This window comes from Aotus nancymaae, unplaced genomic scaffold (assembly GCF_030222135.1).
Source record: "Aotus nancymaae isolate 86718 unplaced genomic scaffold, 86718_ANA_hifiasm-v0.15.2.pri h1tg000014l, whole genome shotgun sequence".
Lineage (NCBI taxonomy): Eukaryota > Metazoa > Chordata > Mammalia > Primates > Aotidae > Aotus > Aotus nancymaae.
Window position 1 is genome coordinate 96,428,530 of NW_026988425.1, and position 23,232 is coordinate 96,451,761.

Consider the following 23,232-nt stretch of genomic DNA (forward strand, 5'->3'; position numbering starts at 1 on the left):
TTTTTTGGTCTTTTAAAGGAAATAAATGTGGTTCAGAGGATGGGCTTCAGAGGCAAACTAACTTGGATTTAGATACTTACATTTTACTAGCCATGTGACTTTAGGCAAGTACTTTTGGCTTTCTGTATCTCTGCTTCTTCCACAGAGAAAAATAGGGATAAATGCAAAATTTTGTACCTTGTAGGTTTTACATAAAAGCAATAATATATTGCATGAAGAGAATTTAGAGCACAGCCAAGTTTATAAATACATTTAATAAATATTAGCTATCATCATGATAAATAAATGTGATCTAGAATCAAAACAGAACGGGAGAACTAAAAAAAAGATAATTTTAATGTATCCAGAATGAATAGAATTGTAGTGCTGGATAACCTCTAAAACTTTTTCCTAAAGTAGATATTTCTGTAAATGCATTCTGAAACAAAGTTCTAACCTCTCTTCATTTCAACCTGTGGTAATCATGCTTAAAACTTTAACTATGTCTTAAATTAGCTCATTTTGGTAAGCAAAAATATGATGACCTATAAACCATTGAGTAGGATTGAAAGTTGTAGAGGATTCAAAACCCTATAATGGTTTCCAGTACACCCACTCCACCGGTCACAAATTCCCCAATTCCTGGCTGTCTTTAAACTAAATACTGAAAGCAGCTGATTCTTGTAACGACTTGTCACAACTCTCAGTGAGAAAACATCAAGTGAGAATTAAAAGAAACAAATCCCTTGCTGACTAGTTTATTCACAGATACTTCAAACCTAGAAGGACAATATAGAATTAGATAATGTAGTACAACCACCACTTTATAGAATGGGGAGTAAAAACTTAAGAAGCTAATTTATTTGCCTAATATGACAAAGGAAATACATAGCAGGAATAGCTTTAACCCAAGTTTTCAAAGCTAGTTTTCCATCCTTTCCATAGTAAAACTTACAGTGTATTATTTTTATAAAATTGACTGTTCCGTATGAACAGGAAGACAATGTGGCATTACAAGAATAAAATAAGTGTTATTACCTGCTATTTTGGACAATTCTTTATTGTAGCTCTTATGATAGCATGCACCTTTGCATATAAATATACTTCAGCACGCTGGAACCCAGAAGCAATGCTTCACATGGAAGCACTTTACATTGGGCTCCATGCTTTATGTCTCAGTCTGCTTTTATCAATCAAAAGACAAAAATAATTTATAACTGAAAAACACTGCATTAATATCAAACTACCAATTCTTTGGGAATGAAATGGAAAATATGTAAATTTTAAAAATACTAAACTAATATAGATAGCCTAAGAGAGTACTAGGATGAAAAATGTCAAATTCATATATTTTGTTGGAAAAGATACATTTATTTGTGGTTATTTTATAATTTGATTATTTATTTGTGGTAACTTTGTATATAAATATTACTTTAAAATAGATATATACTTTTATTTCTTAGTGATTTCAAGGAAGATTTAATGTATATGCACACACACAATTGTAAAGATAATTCTAGACTTGAATTTAATTTTTTCCATAACATTAAGGTTGACTTGAGATTCTTACCGCATCTGAGTTTGTCAAACATTTTCTTAATTGCCCTTGGTGGTTCAGCAGACTCAAGATAAACCCAAGAGTCAAACTCTTTAGAATTATTTCTTGCTGTGAGATCTTGAGCAAGTTAAATAATTCCACTAAACCTCAGTCTTCTCATTTCTAAAGTGGGAATTATATGCAATCCACCTCTTAGAATTGTGAAGAGCAAACGTGGCAGGGTATAAAAACGTAAGTTCTCAGTATACATTACATATTATTGCTGTCATTATTAATTTAAATGTGTAAATACTCGTTATTTCAACTAGACTTTTACAATGAATTGGTTGTTTCCATTGGTGCAATTGTGAATTCAAAATTTTTGGTATATAATTTGAAAAATATATCAAATGCTTCAACTGTTATATACTTTTACAACAGTTGACTTCCAGTAATTTGCCAAGTTTAAGTTTATTTATATTTAGTTGAATAAGTGGACTCAAAAAATGTAACATGCTATTCTGAAAACATTGCTTATAAAGGTAATTAATATAGGGAATATGCTATGTTGAAGCTACTAAAAATGTCTTAGTGAGATTAATGAAAGAACAAACCAAATATTCAAGTTTGCTGAATTTTAGTTCTAAACTTAGGAATTTGCTCCAAATATTTAACCCAAGAAGTTTACCAATAATTATTTAAAAGAATGCACACTGGAACATTTTTATAATTACTTAAAAAGGGGAGATATCCGTATGTCCAATATAAGGAATTGTTCATTGTATTAATACCATTACGAGGTCACTGAGAAACTTTTTTACATAAGAATATTTAAAGACATAGGGAATTTTAACTTACTGTTAATTGGGTGAAAAGTAGATTGTAAATAATCACAATTCTATTCATAAATATATGTATACATAAAGATGCTGATAAATTATATGACTGTTTCTAGTTCCTGGAAATATTGAGAACTAGTGCTAATTTTACCCTTCACTGTCTTCCCCACAATCATCCCTGGAGAAACTAGTACTAAAAAGCTCTGAAGTTCTAACCCAAACCAGAATGTGAGAAAACTCTAGCAAATCTGAATACTGTGTTGAACTCCTATACATGTGTGTATGTATTGAATTGGGTGGTGTCTAAAGCCCGAAGCCCAATAGGAGAGGGTGGCCAGAGGTTCTTGTTGAAAGAATGGATTTCAGGTCCTACATTTCTCGGTGACAGTGATTGCCTGCTCCTTCCCAAGGAAATTCCCACCTCTGCCTCCCAGGAAATTAGTCCAGCATAGGCACCTGTTGCAATAAAAACCTAGCAGAAAGATTGGTTACTCTTCTGTCGTTCACCTCAGCCCTTCTAAAACCTTAGATTGGTGGACTGCAATCTAGGAAAGCTGTTTTCTCCGATGGAGCTGTTTTTGAAGATTTGAAGATCATAAAACACGAATCAGTGTATTCGCCTGATGGAGTTGTTCCAGAAAGGAAACATGAACGGTGATTTTTGCCTCCCTAGGGTTCTTCCTAGAACTCATTACCACTTCAATCCTCACATTGGGTGGCATTTCTCTTGCATATTACCAAATATAATAGCTGATACTCCAGACAGAAAATGAGCTTACAGGCTAAAATGAAGTTTATAAAGTGGGAAATGGAAAAAACAGCATTGACACTGTATTGAAACAGTGGTTTTATCTGAGTGTTGTATTATGGGTAATTTTTGTTTTTATTATAATTTTCTAAGTTTTTGGCCAAAAGCCCAATAGCGCTTCTTAATTTGTATTATTAGAATAAGAGAGAGAACATCTTTTTAAAATAAGATTTAATTTCATCATCTCAAGGATTCATAGAACTCCATGTTTGCAAGTAAGTTTTTATCAATGCTTTATAATCCCCTTTAAAATTTAGTTGGTTTTGCTTTGTATGTTTGAATATCATTTTTTAAAAGTCAAATAGACATCATAATATGTTCAGTAGTCCCCAAAACCACTCTCAGGTTCAATGACTTATTAGAAGGTCTCACAGAACTCAGGTTTATTTAAGTGAAAGTGTACAGATTAAACACACAGAGTCCAGGAGAGAAGAGGTGCAGGCTTCCAATTGTCCCCTCCCAGTGGAGTCATAGGGACAATGCTTAATTAATTCAGTAGATGTCTGACAACATGCACACAATATTGCCAACCAGGGAAGCTCAATCTGATAACCTGGAACTTTAGTGTCTAGATTTACTGTTGGGCATTGGCCATAGACCAATAATATGTACTTATACTGACACACTTACGTCATTTGAAAAAGCCTCATACATAGTATCATTGATGTGTGTGTGTGTATGGGTATGCACTGGTGTATAACTGGTATACATATATAAATGCACTGGTGTATATAATATATATATGTACTTTTTATATGTGTGTATGTGTGTGTGTGCGCATGTGTGTGTTTTACATACATATATATATATATATATATATATATATATATATATATATACTTTTGTTTTTGAGTTGGAGTCTCGCTCTGCTGCTCAGGCTGGAATGCAGTACCTCTATCTCAGTTCACTGCAGCCTCTGCTTCTCTGCTTCCTGGGTTCAAGCAATTCTCCTGCCCCAGCTTGCTGAATAGCTGAGATTACAGGCATGTGCCACCATGCCCAGCTAATTTGTTTTTCTGTATTTTTAGTAGGGATGGGGTTTCATCATATTGGCCAGGCTGTTCTCAAACTCCTGACCTCAAGTAAACCACCCGTCTCAGCCTCCCAAAGTGCTGAAATTACAGGTGTGAGCCACCACACCCAGCCTATGTTGTTTTTTTATTTGTTATCTTACTTGGTTGACAGAGAATGTTGTACAGATGAATATAGGGATTTATATAATTCTGACAAATTTTTAATTTCTAAGAAAATCAGATACTAACAGAAAACTATTTGGAGAAATCATCACCATTCCAGCTCAATGAAAAGAATTGATACATGCTGGGCGCGGTGGCTCACGCCTGTAATCCCAGCACTTTGGGAGGCAGAGGTGGGTGGATCATGAGGTCAAGAGATCGAGACCATCCTGATCAACATAGTTCTCTACTAAAAATACAAAAAATTAGCTGGGCACGGTGAGGCGTGCCTGTAGTCCCAGCTACTCAGGAGGCTGAGGCAGGAAAATTGCCTGAACCCAGGAGGCGGAGGTTGCGGTGAGCCGAGATCGCGCCATTGCACTCCAGCCTGGGTAACAAGAGTGAAACTCTGTCTCAAAAAAAAAAAAAAAAAAAAAAAAAAAATTGATACGTATTTATACACTGCTAGCATCCATTTAAGTTCTGATTTTCCATTTTATATCATATCGACATAACTTTATTATCAAATATAGATTAAAAAGAGTTATCATGTTGTTACGGGATCTCTGGAGGGTGTAGATTTTTCTGGCCAGAAACCTCTGTAGCTGTAGCTGCAGCATCTTTGCCCGAGACCACATCCAGATAATTATTCTCTCTCTCTCTCTCTCTCTCTCTCTCTCTCTCTCTCTCTCTCTCTCTCTCTCTTTTCATTCGGACAGAGTTTTGCTCATTGCCCAAACTGGAGTGCAATGACACGATCTCGGCACATCACAACCTCCACCTCCAGGGTTCAAGCAATTCTCCTGCCTCAGCCTTCCAAATACCTGGGATTATAGGTATGTGACACCATGTCTGGCTAATTTTGTATTTTTAGTAGAGATGGGGTTTCACCATATTGGCTCAGCTGATCTCGAACTCCTGACCTCAGGTGATCCACCCCACCTCAGCCTCCCAAAGTGCTGGGATTACAGACATGAGCCACCGTGCCTGGCCACATAATAGTTTTATTTAGTGTTAGAACAGCTTAGAGGACTGGGTAGCTCCTCTCTGTAAGCAGGTCATCCAGTTGAGTGTTCAGTTCTTAGCAGAGAGGAGACCCTGAAGAGGGTGGCTCCCGTCTGCAGGCAACTCACTCCTACATCTCTGAAGGTCTCTGAAGGTCTCAGCAGAGCGAGTAGCTCCTCTATGACAGCAGGTCATCTCTACAGTTCTCAGTGGAGAGGGTACTTCTCGGGTACTCCTCTTTTGCAGCTGGTCATCCCAGCTATCCCCAGAGAAGGTACTGCTCTCTGCGGCTGGTCGTCCCTGCCGAAGACGTCCCTCTCTGCCTGCCTCATCCTCTGGAGTTCCTCTGTCCTTGTCTGGCTGAATCCAGGGGTTTTATAGACCTCAGAAGGGAGGAAGTCTCTGTGGATTGGCAAATGGGCAGGAATGGGCAGGCCCAGAAGAGGCATAAGGAGTCCCCACTCTGGTTCAGGACTGGCAGCTCGGCCCTCAGTCTTCACGCCCTCCCTGCCTCCTGCTGCCATTTATTGCCCCAGGGCTCAACCACTCCTCCCCTCCATCTGATTGGAGCAGGCTCCGGGAGCAGAGAGTGGCCAGGGAGTGGGAGCAGACACCCCTAAACCTACAGGGACTAGGGGTGGGGAGGTTGGTCTTTTCTGGAGCCCCGAGGGTGTAGGCTGCAGAGACGCCCGGGTCCTGCTCCTGGGAGGGCAGCCACAGCTGCACCCAGCAACTTGGGAGGGGCAAGGCTCCCGCTTGTCTCCAGCTCCTGTCTGCTTCCTGGAGTGGGAGGCCCAGGTCAGCAGCCGCAGGTGGGGAGGCTTCAGCTGCACCCTGGAGGGCTGATCCTTCGAGTCCCTGGCTCCCCGAAGAGCACAGGGAGGCTCGGATCCTTCGCTGGAGTTTGGACAACTGTAGCCCCTCCCTGGAGGGCGGGGCGCCTGCTTGCTTCGTGGAGCGGGAGGCCTGGATCAGCAGCTGCGGTTTGGGCCGCTGAAGTGGCTCGCGGAGCTCTCTTCAGAAGGGGCAGGGCTCCCACTGGCTCCATGGAGTGTGCAGCCCCAGCCATGCTTCCCCGCTGTAGCCAGTAGGATGGCAGAAGCCACTACCATCAAGACGTGTTGGAGCAAATCCATCAAATGAATGAGCTACTGGGTAAACTCTTCAGGCCGTTACCATCTGAATGGATCAGCTGCAGCCGTCTCCAGGCTTTGTTTTTTCTGCTCAAGACTTAAAGCCGCAAGGGAGAGGAATTGTTCAATATTGCTCATGTGCCCATTCTTCAGCCAGGACAGGGCAACAAAATTGGAAGATAGCACCACTAATTCTACATCTATTGTGGGAGAGTTAGCCAACTGAAAAAAAATTGAGGCATGTTTAGCACAGATGGAGAGAGAACGTAATGCCATATACATACAGTGTCCTTCACTGCAGCAAATGACATTATTTTAAACCAAAATTATTAAAAGCAAAATGGAGTGTTCAGCTACTTATGTAACCAATGGACTGCTTTAAACTGTAGTTAGATTTTAGAGTATCAGGGTAGATGATTTCAGGCTGTTTTGGTGTTAAGCCTTTCAGTAACAACGCCATGCCTAGGGTTGGCCCTCATCTCAACTTTATGTATATTGAACTTGAGATATTTTTATGCAAACACTACCTACAAATTATTTTGTACATTATAAATCATGCACAAAAACATAAATAGGATGAAGTGGAAAAATGGAAATAGAAATTCTAATATTTTCTTCCTGTACTCTCTTGGGTGATTGTCCTGTGTTGGAGACTAGCAGAAAGGAGTGAATATACAGTACATCAGGTGGTCCTAAATAAATAATATTTCTTCTTTCCATAAAAGGTGGATGGGGGGGTACGGTGCCTCACACCTGTAATCCCAGCAATTTGGAAGGCCGAGGCAGGTGGACCATCTGAGGTCCGGAGTTCAAGACTAGCCTGGCCAATACGGTGAAAGCCTGTTTCTACTAAAAATACAAAAAGTATCTGGGTGTGGTGGTGCGTGCCTCTGCAGGCTGAGGCAGGAGAATCACTAGAACCTGGGAGGTGAAGGGTGCAGTAAGCCAAGATCGTGCCACTGCACTCTAGCCTGGATGACAGAGTGAGACCCTGTCTCAAAAAAAAAAGGGGGGGGGGGGTGGATAGCAGTAAGCAGATACAAACTGAAGATCTGCCTGAATAACAAGTATTTGTCTTTGTAGTTTTATGATAGACACACGTGCTATGATGACAGAATGCCCATTAAGCTACTGTACCTTTGTTATATGAAAAAGTTGCTACTAGAGTACTTAGTCTTCAGATCAGGGTGCTGCTCTTCGGCACATTTATTATTATTCCCCTAATAATTCCCCCAAACATTACTTAAGTGAGTAAGAATTTTTCCTTTCCCTGAATGCAGAATCATTTGGTGTAGCTTCTGCCTCCTCTAACTAACCTTCTTCTTTTGAGTTATTAACATTTCTGCAAGTCACCACTATCAAAATGAGTAATGTGCTCTTTGCTTTAGACGGAGGAATTGAGCAGTACCTGTATCATATAATCACTTCAGCTTAGCATTTCTTTGATATTTTTATTGCTGATTAGCACGAGGATCTTCCTTTTGAAAATTATGCAGAAATTTCAAACAGCTTCATGTTTTGGAAATTCTCAGTACTCTGACTGATGAATAACTTTTTTTTTTAACATAAAAAGTGAAATGCGTTTCTTGCTACAGGTGATTAGTGAACAGTTAAGTGAACAATCTCAGTTTTGTAGGTTTTGAACTGTTGGTAATAGGTGTATAGCTTTGATGTGGTAATTCACAAGAGTCAAAATGTGTTTTGGTAAATCTGCTTTAATATGTCCAGGGATATATGATTTTGTAATTTAATAGCCCATGAATAAACATCCAGACATTAATGTTAAAAAACAAACAAATTCTATAAATTCCAAATGTTAAATTCTTGTTCTTTTTTAAAAAATGCCAGGTATTATAATATTTTAAATTACACAGGGGATATGCAAAAAGATCAAAAAACATATGTTTTTCTTTATTAAACAGATATACAGTAAATGGACATAATGCTTTTTAGCACTTACTACAACTAACCAACAGTTTCATGAATATATTAGGCAGAAGACTAATATTTTTAACTGTTCCTTAAACTATACAAATAATACTTTCTCGTGGTTAACTAAAATATATTAACAAAGCTTTGTCAGTAAAGACTTTCTTCCGGTACTTCTAAATTGACTTACTGCATTGTATATCATGTACTATGAAAGTTTTCCATAAGGTGAATTTTGAGAGAAAAAAACAAAATTCAAAATGATTTTGCTTAAAAATAACTATTTAACATGTACTAATATAATACAGACTTACTACCCTGCTTCAGCAAGAATGTGTAATAAGCTCTTCAGACTGCTTTGTCACATCACTGACAATCCAAAACAACAGTGATAAGATCAAATAAAATCGATGTACATGTTGCTATTCTTCTATTTTTCTGTGTGCATTTTATAGTTACTACCACTCTTTCTTATAATCCTCAGACAAGGGATTGAGTTGTTATTAAAAGGATTTTTGCAACTTTCCTGGGATGAAATAGGTGACCTACAGATGCATGACAATTTTAGCAGCATGAGCACGAGGGGACGTCACAATGTTGCGTGTACTTCAATGACAATCTTTTAAGGAATTCCCTGTGACTTGTTTCTGGAAAAAAAAATGCAATAAGGAAAATGGACAAGAGTTTTATAGCTTTTACGTATGACCTTTAAAGAGTAAATAGTAAAGATTTTTAAACTGAATTAATATTGCAAGATAAACTGTGACAACGGAAAACTGTTTTCCCAGATTTCCTTGAACTAATTAAATGCCCGATTTTATCATATAATTTATCTCAATGGTCAATAATCTCTGATTTGCTGTCTTTTTTCCCCTGCTAGAATATTAGCTTACACAGGGCAGATTTTATCTCTAATGCAGCATTGTATATACCCAATACCAAAGTGCCTGGAGATCATTACATATATAGAGAGTAAATTAATATTAGAGTTATATGTAAATAAGAGGATTTGCATATAAATTTGAGTGTATGACACCTGTTTTTTTTGTTGTTGTTGTCGTTGCAGTTTTTCACTGGACCAATTCTTTTGGAAAAATACGCTTTGGCTTTTTTTGTATGATTTGCTGCTTTGTTTTTTGCTTAAAAACATGAAAAGCATGCTTGAAACTGGCCACAGTAAAAGCTGTTTTTACGTTGCATGATCAATGGAAAAGAAGGGTTTTCCACTATTTTCTTGGGATGACATTGTGGCTCCTTATTCCAAACAGCTGTTTTTGTAGTAAACTGGAAAAACAAAAAAACAACAGAAACAAGCACACCTAGTACCATTGAAAAACTTTGTTAATAATATTGTCCTATTTGCACAGGAAAGGTTTTTCGTAATGTATTTGGAAAATTTCTGGGCTCTTGTGAACTGTGGCTTAAACTTTAAATACAAGTTTTCTTACTTTCATTTAAAATAATACTATTAAATGTCTGAATAAACGTTTAAAGGATGAGAGGAGTTGTAAATTAGGTAGCACTATTAGATTGCATTAAAAAATTCTTTCTGACTACCTTGAATGAAATGATTTCATAGCATTTTCTACAATATTTTAAGGATCTTTAAGGATTTTTTAATTTTACAGGTATTTGCACTAATTTTCAATGATTCTCTATTCCAGGCTAACCTTATTGTAAAATATGACACAAAGTAAGTGCACCCTAATATTAATTAAATTCATCATTTTGAGAATAAATGACAAGATGAATTTAAAAATGTATAATCAAATAAGGTGTCTCTAAATTAGTATTCTACTTAGATTATCTAATTCTTCTTATTATAGTATATTAGAGAGACTGTCATAGTCTCAAGTGATTTGTTCTCCGTTTGTTTTTTGGAGCTTTCATATCTATCAGTAATATAATTTCCTTTATAATTAGAACAAGTAATATGAAACAAGGGAAAAAATCTTCCCCATAGTAATGAGCTGAGGTACAAATTTATATGTTATTTTTGGTATATTTGGTTTAGTTTGTTGGCCTACTAGTTTCTTTGAAAGTAGTTTTACTCTTTAGCATTCTGGTGACCTGTAACAGACAAAGTAATGTGAGTAGTTTCCAAAATTTAAATTTCAGAAACTTTGCATTTAAAATACTGAAATTCAAAAGCAATTTATTTCACAGTTTGTTCTTACCATCTCTTTTCCTTAATTTAGGTTAATGCTGATGCCTCTACAGGCTTTGGTGCAACAGAAATAATTTGAACAGAATGCCATAACCCTCTTAACAAATAGATTTTTTATCTGATCACCCAAGCAGTAATTTCATAGACATAATTGCAATGAACCACCCCTATGCTACTACAATATTTCAGTGAATTTTATGTCATTAGCTCAAGTAAAATAGTTCACTGGGTTAAGAAAATAGCTTAGGCTGGGCCCGGTGGCTCACGCCTATAATCCCAGCACTTTGGGAGGCTGAGGCGGGTGGATCACGAGGTCAAAAGATCGAGACCATCCTGGTCAACAGGTGAAATCCCGTCTCTACTAAAAATACAAAAATTAGCTGGGCATGGTGGCGCACGCCTGTAGTCCCAGCTACTCGGAAGGCTGAGGCAGGAGAATTGCTTGAACCCGGGAGACGGAGGTCGCGGTGAGCCGAGATCACGCCATTGCACTCCAGCCTGGGTAACAAGAGCGAAACTCCATCTCAAAAAAAAAAAGAAAGAAAAAGAAAAGAAAAGAAAATAGTTTAAACATTTCTACAAAACACAGAATATTGTTCATAAATGGCCATAGAGTTTTTAAGATGAACAAGATCTCAGAGATTGCATAGTGTATAATTTTTTTTATTTCTGAAATTGCATATAAATTACTGGACAAAGTTGAAATAGATAAACTAACATGTTGATTTCAAGCATCAACTAGTAATAAGGTATGATATAGTAATTGAAATTTGTCTTATAGAAAGTGTTAACATTAGGCCAATGCTAAAAAAACCGTAGAAGGTTAATGCTTTGCCAATACTGAACTTTAACTTACTGTTGAAGACTCCATCCGGAAATTTATTTGAGATCAATTTGGGTATAGTAAACACTTCCATCAAGACATAATCTCATTAATTGTAAGAACAAAATAATAATTACTGTACATCCCTAAATTGTTTCCATAATATACATCCCATAGATACTCAATAAATGTATTTTTGAGAGATTTATAATAAAAATAACCAACATATACCACCATTATATAAATGATCCAAAAAGATGGTCTCTGTGTATTGACATCTAGTTGGCTTATTTATTTACTATAGGCTAAGATTAGCTTTCTCAAAAGCCCAACAACATTAAATTCAAGTTTTTACATATTCGGTTATTTTCAAAATAGTCCTTTTTAGCCATTAAAGCCTGCCTGCTTTGCATGCTTCTAAGACCGACATTTGCCAGCCATGCCTCATGTAAGCCTTGTAGAGGACACCACCACACTGCTGCGGCTGCCCTTTGTGGTTCTCTAACGCCGTCCCCACACTGCTACTGTGGGACAGCATCTAGACAGGTAAACCCCCTCTTCATCCTCCTTTTCCCTTGGACTTTCCTTATTTGCTTTCCTCCCCTTCTGAGAAGCAGCTCTGCTCTAAGGCCTCTAGACAGACTCCTGCTGTGAGGGATTCCGCCATGGCCCTACATACTAACCTGTTAATGCCTCCCACACTCAGTAAGTTTGCGTGTGCTACTGCCACTTTACCTCTCGGTCACAGCTTCTTTGTCTGATCAGTCCCTGAATCTTTCCAGCCCTCTATCCCTGAAACATTTAGTATACTATGTTACATTATATTAAAACGATTCTAGTAATCTACCTTTTTTTTTTTTTATTTAGACTGTGTCTTGCTCTCACACCAGGCTGGAGCTCAGCGGCACAATATCGGCTGACTGCAACCTCGGCTTCCTGGTTCAAGTGCTTCTTCCGCCTCAGCGTCCCGAATAGCGGGGACTACAAGCGTGCACCACCACACCCAGCTAATTTTTGCATTTTTTAGTAGAAACGGAGTTTCACCATGTTGGTCAGGATGGTCTCGATCTCTTGACCTCGTGACCCGTCCACCTTGGCCTTCCAAAGTGCTAGGATTACAGGTGTGAGCCACCATGCCCAGCCTAGTCTACCGTTTTTTGTTTTTTGACGGAGTCTCACTGTGTCACCAGGCTGTAGTGCAGTGGTGTAATCTCTGCTCACTGCAACCTCCGCCTCCTGGGTTCAAGCTATTCCACTGCCTCAGCCTCCCGATTAGCTGGGACTACAGGCACCCACCACCAAGCAGTCTACCTTTTAAGGTTAGAAAATTAAATGACCTTATAAAGGTAAAATGTTCAGAAGAGTTTCTTATGCATGTGTGTGCTTAATAAAGGCCACCTATATTGTTAATATTAAGCAAATCCCCAAATAACCTACTATGATACTACGCCAATTCCAGTTTTTCTCACACACAGCCCACAACAGGAGACTTAAAGAGAGTTAACATGGGTATAAATGGGAAAGTAAGTCTCCCCAGGGGCAATATCTACTGTGGAGACTAACCTGAGCAAAGGGCAAGTTTAATAACTAAAATGCCCAAGTGATTTACCCAAGGAGGTTGTATTTAGTAATTTTTACACCATGATGCTTTCTATATTTTAGCTACGTTATGGGTTAATTGGATATCATCAATAATCTTAACACTTCTAAGTGAGTTGCAATTCACATTTGGATCTATTTTTGAGTTGAAGTTTTTCCATATTTAAAATATTAATAATATCAACAAAAATTTTACATATAAAATTGAGCCTACTCTCAAGGAATTCCTGAAATTATAATCTAAACATCATAAAACTACATGCTTTGCATCTATTACAGGAATTCCTGATTACTGGAGTAAAATGTATCTGATTTTTCAAATTGTTTCTCTTCAAATAAGTCAATTATTTTTACATGCATTTAGACTGAAAATTAATAAATGTGTGACTACAATTTTATTGCATAGGTGTTAATACATTTTCAATATAGATGGGTCTTACAAATATAGTTGTACTTAGATTTTTAAAATCAAACAGGCCTATTTTGTCTACTAACAACGAGCAATCATCTAATATTTATTTTATATCTTTTAAAGTTGTTATAATCAAATACTAAATAAGATTATTTCTCTTTTTAACTGAAACATTGAAGAAGAACAACTGCCTAGACTCTCTTGTTATGTTCAATTTCAACATACAATCACCATCGTAGGTGTTTAGCTATTTATTTTTTCTTTTCCACTGAAAATGTTGTTATACATACTTTATGCCTGTTGTCCTTCCCTGGATGACTTCTATTTCTTCATTCAGGCATCGACATTTTCAGGAAAAAGCACACAGCAACAATGCCAACTCCTCTAGGACTTGGATACCTGAATTTCAAAAATCAAAGATCCTGTCACTTGCCTTGATGCAGACTCAGTATTAGCTGTCACTCACATTAAGAGTTTTATCCTCCTGTAGACCAACTCCTGAAGGTTTTAAAATATAGAATAATGTAGTTTTACTTTTGGTAGCTTATTAATGCCTATATACTAGTGGAACAAGGACAGAAATTTAGGCTATTTGAATTTTTAAGATATTTAAAACTCAAATATTTCTATTTCATTTTAGTGAACAATATTCCCCCTAAAACTATTGAAACTAACAACCTTAAAACTAATGAAGATAGCTTTGAAATAAATGAAAATATATCCCTGTAAACATGGAAACAAAACAATTAATATGGTAAAAAAACAAATTAGTACCCTTTGGGTCTGTATTACACTTTCATTATGACATATCTTCATAAATTAGGCCAAAGAATTTCTATAACATTTTATTGAATATTTGTATTAGTAAAATAAAAATGTGATTTTCCTCAGCATATTAGTTTCCTTGGGTTACTGTGACAAAGTACCACGAAGAAGTGGTTCAGGACTTTATCATTGATTTTTTTCCTGTTGTAGTTCAGGAAGTCAGAAATCTGGAATCAAGATGTCAGCAGGTTGGCTCTCGAGGCTCTGAAAGAGAATCTGTTCTATGACTCTTCCTATCTTATGTTTACAAGCAGTCCTTGGCATTGATTGGTTTATGGCTGCATCACTCCCATCTCTGCCTCTATTGTCACATGGCCTTCTTTCTATGTGTCTCTATGTATGTATCATCTTCCTAAAAGGACACTAGTCCAGGGATTTTTTGCAGACTCTTATCTAGTGTGGCTTCATTTTAACTGATTGTGTTTCTGAAACACCAGGGGTTTGATCTAGATTCTACTGCTCATCACATTGAAAGTCAATCAATGACACAACGAGTGTTGCCTGAGAGGAAGGCTTTAATAAGGTACTGCAGTGGAGGAGATGGGAGATCAGTCTGAAACCTGTCTCCCCGATGGACTAAAATTAAGAGTTTGTATAGTAGGGACGAAATATATCCAAGTATTGGGAAACAGGAAATAGGGAAGAGGCGTTAGTCAACAGGAAGCAGGTGGCCGGCTAGGCAATCATAATGGGTGAGGGTCTGGCATCTCCTTGTCCAAATGTGGTGATCTGGTAAGTTTCAGTTCCTTGATGCTAACTGGGAGGCTTGATAGTTTATTTCCTGAGAGAAGAACTCAGGTAAGACAATTGTAACTTTCCCAAGTTTTAAGACTGGGTTAATTTCTGTGTTTATTTAAAAGAAATCATAAACATAATTTCTATAGAACAATTGAATCAGATTCAACTACATCTGCAAATACTAGATTTTATTTCCAAATAGGATGACATCCTGAGATCCTACCTGGAGATGGAGTTTTGAGGGACGTTATTCAACTTATTAAACTCATGACATATCAAAGAGCTTTGCAACTCTTGATGGTATAATGCACATGAAATTTGGTGGTCAATTAATTATGCATTTTGTATTCTGGGATGGGTATATCCCAGAATACAAAATAACATAATTAATCCACTTAATTTTAGTGCATTGGTGTTTTTATTTCTAAAACATGAAAGATAACTTCTGTATATATTATAGGTTTTAATTAGAATCATGCAAAATAAGAATTCATAACTATTTTGGACTAAGGTGGTTCAATAATTTAATAATATCATCAGAATAAGAACTATTCTTATTCCTTCTAGTAATCTGTTATGTGACTTGGGGCAAGTCATCTGCCTATTTAAAATTTGTGTGACTCATACATAAAGTCAAGGGGTAGAACTAGAATCAAAAATCAAAAATCTGTAACCCATGGGTCCATTATTTGTATGAGTATTTTATTTTAGCAGAAAAATATTTAAAACAATAAATATTATTGCTTTTAGGCAAGACTTGTACTTCCCAGTTAATCACAGTTCTTTTCCCATCTTAAAATGTCAGATTGGCTAGTTCATATTTAAAACCTCAGTGACTCTTGAAGGCATTTGAGTTTGTGGTCCTAGAGTTTTCTAACTATATAGTCTTTCGAGTCTAAAGTCATAGACTACTTTCAGAATGACAAAGTCACATTTTGTGACTAGTTTATCTCATTTGAAAGTGGTATAAATCCCTTTGACTCCTTAAAGGATAGCTACTTAATAAGTATAAAATACTATTATGCTGTAATCTCTTTGTTACTGCTTGAAGTACCACTATGTATTAAGTGGACATCTGCATTTAGCTTTTCATTATGACTTCTAGATTATTTCTTTGAGAGGTTAAAACTAATTCAGTTCCTATCAGTGGATATGAGTAGTCACAACTGCCTCTGTCCAAGGACACTCATGTAAATCAAATGTTAATTTCATCTCTGTGAGATGCCATTAAAACAGCAATAAGCTGTCTGCCTACATTTTAGCTTTGTGAAGACAACATGCATTTAAATATTCTTTTTTATATCCTTGGCCTTCTGCTCACTAGAGAAATATCTATTCAGGGGCATTTTTACTGCCAATGTCTGTCCATCTTCTCTCTCTTCAAGGTAATGTCTAGTACTGGGAAGTCTTAATTGGTGCCGACACAGAGAGCAGTAGTTGGATATATGTATATTCTAAATGCTAATATACTGAATATTCTACTTACACATAGGTTTTACACATAAAGTTAATCTAAGATGTAGAACTCTCTTTTAAGGAGCAAATGATTCTTGCATGTCACAAAAGGTAAGAGTTTAGTGGAAAAGATAAATTTTTATAAAACTGTTTGCTAAATTATAGTTGTGATAAGTATAACAATAAAATTATTATTCATGAGAAGAACTTTTCCATGCACAGGATTAACAATAAGATTCATTTAAATAGGATACTAACTTTTAAAACATTAATTAAATAGAGTGCACTAGTCCAATGCAGGGATAAGGAATACTAGGAGTCATCATCAATATCCTAGACCTCTCAGTTTCACTGAGTCTCTTGACTGACTCTATCATTGAAAGTGTTGCCAAAGCTTGACAGTATAAGAAACTGGGTAATAAGAATCAAAAGGATCTGTCTGTGTTCTTAGATTTTCACTGAAGAAAATTGATTTATGTCTATAACTTAATAACATAACACAGAAACTCTTCAATATTTTGAACACAGTGTCCAGCATTCAAACACAATTACCAGGCATGATAGGAGGGAGACAAAAATCCCTTTAAAATAGGAAAAAAAGGCAAATATTCAAAACAGATCCATGGAAAATATAGATATGTACATTATACAATAGAGGAATTGAAACAAAAACATTGAATATATTCAACAAAATATAAAACAAGATGAACTATTATATAAGAGAATTGGGAAAATAAAATACTGAATCTCATTGGTCTATATATTGACTTTGTAACAAAATAGACAAAGGAAAGTAGATGTTTGGTGACTAGAATGTATGTCTGCAAAAGTTACCCAACTTGATGAGGAAAAAAAGATAGGAACTAAAGAAAAGAACAAAAAAGCTATAGAATTTATGGACAAAAGCACACACACACACACACAAACACACACACACACACGACTTCACAATGTAAAAAGGGAAGGAAGTGTAACATCTTTCAGAATCCTAAAAGAATATAACCATTAGCATAGGATTCTGTGCTTAGTGAAAAATGCTTTCAAAATTAATGTAAAAGAGAAGTATTTTCTCACAGGAAACAACTGAGAAATTTGTCACAGCTAACCAGTACTAAATGAAACACTAAAGAGTATACTTCAGGCAAAAGAAAGAGGATCCTAAAAAAAAGGCAAGAAAATGCTGAATGAGATAAACAACCTTGCAAAGCCTAAACAAAAAAACTAATTAAATAAAAATATTGGTATAATTAAAAAGTAGTGCTAATATCTTGTGAAAATGTAAGATATATGTAGAATGAAGTCATTTATTCTCCAGGTAATGGTCATTTACCTCCAGAAAGGTAAGTGGTAAATAGATGTAGAAAATTTTGAGATTTCTTTTTTACTTTTTAGATAGGATAATACTTCTAATATAGAATAGGTGCCATAAATATAGGTTGTAACATCTTAGCTAACTGCTGAAAGAATAATAAAATATAGCTAAAGTCTAAGGTGAGAAAAATGAAAAATATACCATAGTAATCCAAAATAAGCCAAAATTAAAGAAACCAGAACAAAAAACAATTGGAGTAAACTAAAAACAAAGAGGACAATGATAGCAATGAAATCAGTAATTACAAAAAATATAAATGGACTAAGTATTCCAATAAAAAGACAAATATTGTTAGCTTTTTAAAAAGTAATGTGCTACTTATAATAAAAAGTAGCTTAATTACAAGATCCAGAGTGTTTGATAATAAAGGGAAAGAAAATGATATACACTCAAATATTAGACAAATGAAATTTGGTATAATTACAGTAACAAATCAAATGATATTGAAACAATAAGGATTACCAGGGATATGAGAATACAGTGTTCTTATAAAAAATTAAAAGACTGACTTATAGGATGTAATTAAAATTAATAATGTAGTTTCAACATTTACAAAGCAAAAATATTACAGAGCTAATAAGGAAAAAATTAGCATAGTAGTGGAATAATATTAGCTATCTCTTTAGTAATTGCTAGAATGAGTAAAAAAAGTAGGGATATAGAAAATGGGAACAACACAATTAAACAATTGACATATAGACACATATAGATCACTGCACTTAAACTTTCAATGAAAATACAAAAAATTGACAAAAATTGATGAACTACTGAGACATGATAAAATCTAGCCATAGAGAATAATAAAAAATATTTAAGTATGAAGTAATATTTCTATTTCTCCAAATAACCCACATCAATGTGGAAATCAAAATAATAATTTTATATATTTAAAATACATAGGAAAGTATGAGAATCTTACAAATGTAAAATGAGAACGTTTTCCCTATGAAAATTTTATAAATTGTGACTTCTGTATATATGTTTGTGTTTATAAATATACATGAGAGTGTGCATGTGGTTAACTTATTGTTTGCATGTTATAACAAATTAAAATTAGTAAAAGGAAACTAACACCGTAAGTCAAAGAAATTTATATTGCTAAGTGAATATATTAAAAACAAAATAGCTGGAATCTGTTATCTAACTTTATATTTTAACAAATTTTTTAAAAGCCAATTAATAACTCTTTCCAAAGAGAGGAAAACACTAAAAGCAAGTATGAAAATGAATGAGATGAAAAACAATGCAAATTGTAAAACATCAACCATGCCTACAATTTTTTTTTTTAACTAACAAAATGGATAAATCCTAGTATGATAGAGAACCTCACTATATATCCTCACTATATATCCTGTAGGTATAAAAATAAAATACAGATATTATTCAGGAAGCTATACAATTAACTAAATTTAGATGAAATGAAAAACCCTTAGATAAACACAATTTGCCAACAGATTCAAGTAGCAATAGAAAATTTGCACTGTGATCTCCTTACTAAAACTTACTGAACGTACATAGTACACAGTGCTAGAACTTACTAAAACTTACATAGCTTACTAAATCTATGGAATGCATACAGAAAACACACAAAGAAAGATAGTTTTTCCAGTGTAGATTTCTCAACCTATAAGCCTAAGCCAAGATAACATTTTAGTGGATGCATATAAAAAAGAAATAATGCTAATTAGGTAAATACTTTTAAAAATGAGGAAGCATTTTGTAATTCATTTTACAAGTCTAGCATAACTTTGATTATAAACTTTGAAAATAATATATAGAAACATAAATTTACAAGCCAAATTTTGCAAAGAATAGATGCAAGAAAAGCCTTAGAAAGTAATAGCCATTTAAATTCAGCAATGTAGAAAATGGAAGATGACTCAAATGTAGTTAGATTTATTCCTGAAGAACAGTATTAGTGTACCATTTGCAAAAATCAATCAGCGTAATTCTTTGCATTCACAGAATTAAGGTGAGACATTGTGTGATTATCTTACGAGATACAGAAAATTCATTTCATAATATTCAATACTCATTCATGATAAAACAAGCAAAAGCTTCTAGAAAAATAAATAGAATAACAAACATCCTCCTCTATGATCTTATACCTGAGATCGTGGTTGAGATGAGAATGGCTCTGGACCCCACTTCTATTTAATAATATTCTGGAGATCTTGGTAACATAGCAGGGAGGGATGAGACTAAAGGTCAAGATTTAATAGACTAGGAGGTTCTAAGAGAGATCTTTAGAAAAATTCTAATTGGATTAAATAATTCACTTGTTCAAAGCCTTTCAGGATGGATAAAAATTAGTCTGCTGTACAAGGCCCTTCATGATCTGGTAATTATTTACCTTTCTTGACCGACTCCCTCCAGTCAAACTCTCATCTTCTAAGATTTAGCCATACTTGCTCAAGAGAAAGTTAAAGTGGCTGGAGTGTGATACATTTCTGTGATTATTTATTGCCAGTGAAAAGTAAAGAAGGCAGACAAACCAGTCTAATAATCTCGTTAACATGGTTATCGAACCTCCAAGTAAATGGTTAAATAATTTTTATAAAGATGAGAAATTTTTTCTATTAAATGTTCTTAACAAGATGTCCTTCTTTAAACATTGCTTATAGTAACTAAAACCCCAAATCTAGGATTCTCAGAAGCATGTTCCCCCAAAATGTTTCTATAAACTCTACTATAAAATTAAGAGTTTTCTAAAACTAACTCCGGCTCATGATGTAAGTTAGTAATTTATGTAATGTAGTGACTTTGTCCCCAGTACATGTCCAATGCAGGTATGGAGAATTTGTGGAGCTGCCCTCAATGTTTCAGGCATCTCTGATGGCTTATGTCCTTGAAACTATTAAGCTTGATAGTGGCCAAGATCTCTGATTTATATGATAATGATTTTACAAACCAATCCATTATGTTAGTTTGCAGCCCTTCATTCATTCATTTCAGGTGATGTTAATATTGCTTGAGAGATAATATTGACACAGATGACAGAAATTTTGCTATTATATCATGGATCTTTAATATAGAAGAAGTGAAGATAACTGGTAATGAAAAAAATTATTACGATAACTTCAAGTAGTGTTAAATAGTAGCAGATAATTAAGTAAAAAGAGTTATATGGCAAGGAATATGTTAGATAGAGAGGACATTAATGGACATTTTAAATGATAACTTCCCAGCAGAGATTTAAATAATATATGTGTCAGAAACTTAAAATCTAAATGAGGGATGGGAGAGGTGAGAATTACAGATAGCGGGAAAAGCAGGACAAAAGGGCATTGGATAAGAAGAATGTTATTTTACAGAATAATAATAAAGCCACTAGGATTGGAAAACAGAAACCAAGGTGAGAACAGGAGGAGGTGGATTCAGGCACACAGGTACCAGCCGAAGCATATAGAGGGTAAAGAGTTTAAGTTGAATTGTAGATGTGATGCAAAGCTATTGGAAAGTTTTCATTACGTAATACTTTTAATTATCTGGCTTTTGTATAAAGTGTAAATTAAAAGGCAACCAGAGTGGAATATTCTAGGTAAGAAACAGAAGATTTTTTAAACTAAGAACATCAGAAGAAGAAGGCATGTGGTGTTCATAATAGAGATTGTTTTAAAGGAAAGTTGGCCATTTTCTGGTGAATTGAATATAGACATGAAGAGAGAGAGAGAACTCAAGGGTAATATCTAAGTTTTGGACTGAGCAATTGGGCAAGTGAACTATTAACTAAAATGAGTAGGTTGAAATAGAAACAAGTCCTGGAGGTGACATTAAAGGAAAAGCCATACCTTCTTAATTTACATATTAAATTTGAGTTTCCTAATTGACATACGAGAGGAGACCTTGAGTAGGAATTTGGATATTTGTGTCTGGAGTTCTGAAGTTTTTCATTTGGGAGTCATCAGCATATAGATACTATCTAAACAGAGAGGCCTGATACAAATAACCAGAAAGAGTGTTTAGACAGACAAAAGAGGAGAATGAAAGACAGTCCTGCATCACTCAAATATTTAAAGTACAGAAGAAAGCAAAAGCTGAAAAAGAGACCTGGAAAGACTGGTATAATAAGAGAAAAAACAACCTTGTGGTATGCTGGAAGACAAATGCTGGAAAACACGCTTTAGGAAGAGAGATAGGACAAATGTTGCTGAAAATTTAAGATGAGGACAAGGAATCTCTGAATTTGGCAAACTGAATATTGGTGACCTTGCAAAGAGTGATTTTGGAAGAATACTGGGGAAAAAATGCCTAATTGGAATGCAATCAAGAGAAAATTGGAGGTAAGACTGAGAAGGTAGTAAGTGTTATTTATCGTTTTAAGAAGTTTTGCAGTGAAGGGCTGCAGAGAAATGAGCTACCAGCCAGGAAGAGCACTTGTGTGTATATGTTAATGGAAATGATTCAACAGAGTGGAATAGTAGCAGATTAAAGAAGGTGAACATTGGGAGAACAAAGAACCTCCTATTTCAACTAATAGAAGTCAGACTCTGGATATAAATAAAGTATACTTGGAAAAAGGAAAGACCATTGATCAATTTTAAAAAAGAAAAAAGTTGACATAAGAAAATACATAGATATATACTCATCGGTAGAAATATAAAGTAGATCTCTTCTGATGGCCTATTTTTCCCAAGACAATTATTAAACGTAATCGTCATTTGAGAGGAACAAGGAGACTGGGCTATTGAAAGCTTAATAACAGAAGAAAATAGGCAAAAATGTTTTGCTTAGAGTATTTCTTAGAGAATTCTACTAGTATTGCCATCTGGTACTGCAGAATAATTTGAGATTTACGAGGATAAAATAATAAAGTGGGAAAGGTCATTTTACTTTCATGTTCTCATTTCTTACATCATATTTAGCAGCAACAATGTGGGAAGGGAATCAGAGAAAAATCTGGTTAAATCAGAATTGCCTTTTTCCAGCAGAGTGCATTGAGGAATAGAGGAGTAAGGAAATGTAGTGTACATGTAATGGAAGGATTATGAGGTTGAAATGAAACATAATCAAGATCAGGAAGAAATAAGAACATAAAGTTACTGGCAAAGAAAATAAACATGGAGTCAATAGATTAGAAATACTGATGAGGTCGAAAATCAGACCCATTAAGGACACTAAAATGGTCTAAAAAAATAAGATGCTGTGATCAAAGAGTGATAAATCAATTTACTAATTATAATTACAATTTATTAATTGTAATAAAAATTTGGATATAGCGCTCCCATTAGAGATGACAAGGTCTGGAGCAATGATTATCAAACATGGAACCGCTAGCATTTTGGAGTGGAAAATTCTTCACTGTGTGTAATTTACCAGCACATTTTGGAATGTTTCAATTCTCTAGCCCTGACTTACTAAATGCCACAACTATCACTCCATTCCAATAATGTATTTTTAAACTTCTCCTGAAGTACTTTCCAGATGAAAACCACT